This window comes from Psammomys obesus, unplaced genomic scaffold (assembly GCF_907164565.1).
Source record: "Psammomys obesus unplaced genomic scaffold, mPsaObe1.curated_primary_1811, whole genome shotgun sequence".
NCBI lineage: Eukaryota > Metazoa > Chordata > Mammalia > Rodentia > Muridae > Psammomys > Psammomys obesus.
In genome coordinates, this window is record NW_026589732.1 from 9,429,456 (window position 1) to 9,432,635 (window position 3,180).

Genomic DNA, 3,180 nt, shown 5'->3' on the forward strand with positions numbered 1-3,180 from the left:
AAAGCATCCAATCCTGGGGAAACCCTTTGATGGATGAGCAAAATTCTCTAACAGATGAGAAAGCACTTTCCCACCCGTAGCCAGCTGGCTCCTCTCATCCCTCTTTTTGGCTTAGAATGCAGTGGAACTTTTCAGTATGGGGACTTACGGAATATATGAATCAGCTCATGCACACTAATAATAAATTTAAGTGTTCCTTCTTGTGTTTTGTTTTGATGAGAAGACATTGATTTCTCTTTAGGGATGGGGTTGAATCTTCATTATAAAAATGTGGCTGAAAATTGAGTAGATTGATAAAGAAGAATGTTCTAAGCAACATTTCTTTTCAGCCATGCAAATAACATTTGTATAATGTATTTTTGCTTTCAAAGTGTGCTTACCCGAATTGTCTTGTTTCATCCTTATAAATAACCCAGTGAGACAGGTGTCATTATCCACATTTTATACTTGAGAAAGCTGAGCCTCCTGGAAGTTCATTTACAGAAACAATCAAATGTTTTACTATGCTTCCTTCACTGGCACTTCCAATCAGAGTCAACCTGCAGTCACAATTCCCACATAGGGGGTGACAGTTCAAAATGACACCACCTCCAGTTAGAGAAACCAGAAGAGCCACTAATTCAGATGCATGTTTGGCCCATCTTTGTCTCCTGGCACACCGCTTGCTGCTTGTGGCATCTTTTTGAGACTTGCATCTTTAAAACAGGGTAATAAATAGAACATACAACGTAACGACAATTTAAGATTCTGTGGGCATAAGAGGAAATGGCTTGGTTGGCAAAGTGCTTGCTCAAGCATGAGAACTCGAATTCAGGTTCCCAGCACCCACGGAAAAGTGATGGTGGCACACATCTGTAACCCCAGTTCTGGGGGCCCTAGACACATAGGTCTCTAAAGTTCATTGACCAGCCAGCCTAGCAGAATTGATGGGTTCCATGTTTTGTGAAAGACCCTGGCTCAAAATATAAAGTGGAGAGCAAGCAAGGAAGACACCCAATGTCAATTCCTGGTACACACACACAAGTACATCTTGAAGAACATGTAGAGATATATACATGAACAGTGCATATGTTAGACACATATAAATTCTACATTTGTGCATACATTGAACATGCTTGGAACAGTTTTTATTTGGAAGAGCTATATATCAATTGGATAAATTGAACTTTTTTAGTTCTCTACTTTTAAAAGTACCTGTTCTGTCTTATGTTCTTCACCTCCAAACTCAAAGTGTTAACTAGAATTGATAGCATCAGGTATGGGTTTCATCTTATGGAGCAATCAAAAGTGATTGGTGGTGCTCGCTTTGGCAGCACATATACTAAAATTGGAACAATACAGAGAAGATTAGCATGGCCCCTGCGCAAGGATGACACGCAAATTCGTGAAGCATTCTATATTTTTATCTGCTACAGAGGACCTCTGAAAGCCAGAAGAAAACAGGAAACAACCTTGAAACCTGCCACAGAGGGCCTCTGAAAGCTTCTGCAGTATAGACTGTCAAAGCAGATGCTGAGCCTGATGGCCAACTGATGGGCAGAGTGAATGGAATTCTATGTAAGAAGTGGGAAATAGTAAGAGCTGGAGGGGATGGGAACTCCACAAGGAGAGCAACAGAACAAGATAATTTGAACACAGGGAACTTCACAGAAAATCATACTCCAACCAAGGACTATTCATGGAGATAACCTAGAACCCCTGCACAGGTGTAGCCCATGGCAGTTCAGTGTCCAAGTGGGTTACATAGTAATGGGAAGAGGGACTGCCTCTGACATAATCTGATTGGCCTGCTCGTTGATCACTTCCCCCTGAGGGGGGATCAGCCTTACCAGGCCACAGTAGAGGACAATGCAGCCACTTTTGATGAGAACTGATAGACTAAGATCAGAAAGAAGAGGAGAACCTCCCCTATCAGTGGACTTGGGGAGTGACATGCATGCAGAAAGGGGAGGGAGGGTGGGATCGGGAGGGGAGGTGGGAGGGGCTTATGGGGGGGATACAAAATGAATAAAGTGTAATTAATAAAAAATTTTAAAAAAAGTGATTGGTGACTACCATAACATTTATACCACTATTACATTATATCTTGTTAAGCAGATCATTATTGTAGCTTGAAGTGTTATTCTTATGTTTTATTAATATATATTCATTGTACATTGCAATGGGCTTCATAAAGACAGTTTCATTAAAATAAATGTATCATGTAATTTGAACATACTCACTTCTTATTAGCATTTTCATCACCTTCTAGTTCCATTCTGTTCTCTCAATAACCCCCTTATAAAAAGAGAGGCAGAGAGAAATTACAGAAAACATGATGTTTGCCCTTCTATGTCTGTGTACTTTGGTTTGAAATGATTCTCCATGTTGTGTGTGTAGGACCCAGTGGGGAGGGTTACTAAACACGTGTTATCTATGTTAGTTCCTGCCTTATAACCAGGAAAACTTAGGTCCAGAGAAATTAAAAGTACAGCCAAGTCATCTATCTAGTTGGGAAAGGATGATGAATTTTCTCGATTGCACTAAAGGACACATGATATTTAGGGCTTGGGAGGTTGTTAGAATCAAACAAATGCATGCAAGACACTAACCTAGTACCTGGAACACTGTGAAGAAATGTTAGATTTAGTACTAATAACAGTATACACCCTCTCTATCACCTTCAGAGAAATATAACCTTCCTCTAATCCCATCCTAAACAACCCTGCTCCTACATGAATTATAGAAAAGCACTCTTTTTTTTTTATTTTTTTCTCATTACTTTTTTAACTTTTATTAATTCCACATTATTCACTTTGTATCCCCCCATAAACCCCTCCCTCTTCCCCTCCTAATCCCACCTTTCCTCCCCCTTCTTCACGCATGCTCCTCCCTAAGTCCACTGATAGGGGAGGTCCCCCTTTCCTTCCTTCTGAGCTTAGTCTATCAGATCACATCAGGAGTGGCTACATTGTCATCTTCTGTGGCCTGGTAAGGCTGCTCTCCCCTCAGGGGGAGGTGATCAAAGAGCAGGCCAATCAGTTTATGTCAGAGGCAGTCCCTCTTCCCATTACTATGAACCCACTATGAACTGCCATGGGCTACATCAGTACAGGGGTTCTAGGTTCTCTCCATGCATGGTACTTGGTTGGAGTATGAGTCTCTGGGAAGACCCCTGTGTTTAAATTTTCTGGTTCTGTT

The 3,180-nt window shown here is 41.1% G+C and overlaps 1 non-coding gene across 1 annotated transcript; it reads left to right on the plus strand.

Annotated features, from left to right (window-relative positions):
- The first annotated feature begins 1,297 nt into the window (after window positions 1–1,297).
- Window positions 1,298–1,404, plus strand: LOC129675387 (U6 spliceosomal RNA). Its single transcript, XR_008719925.1, has one exon. It is a non-coding gene; the product is annotated as a U6 spliceosomal RNA (small nuclear RNA).
- Window positions 1,405–3,180: the final 1,776 nt, after the last annotated feature.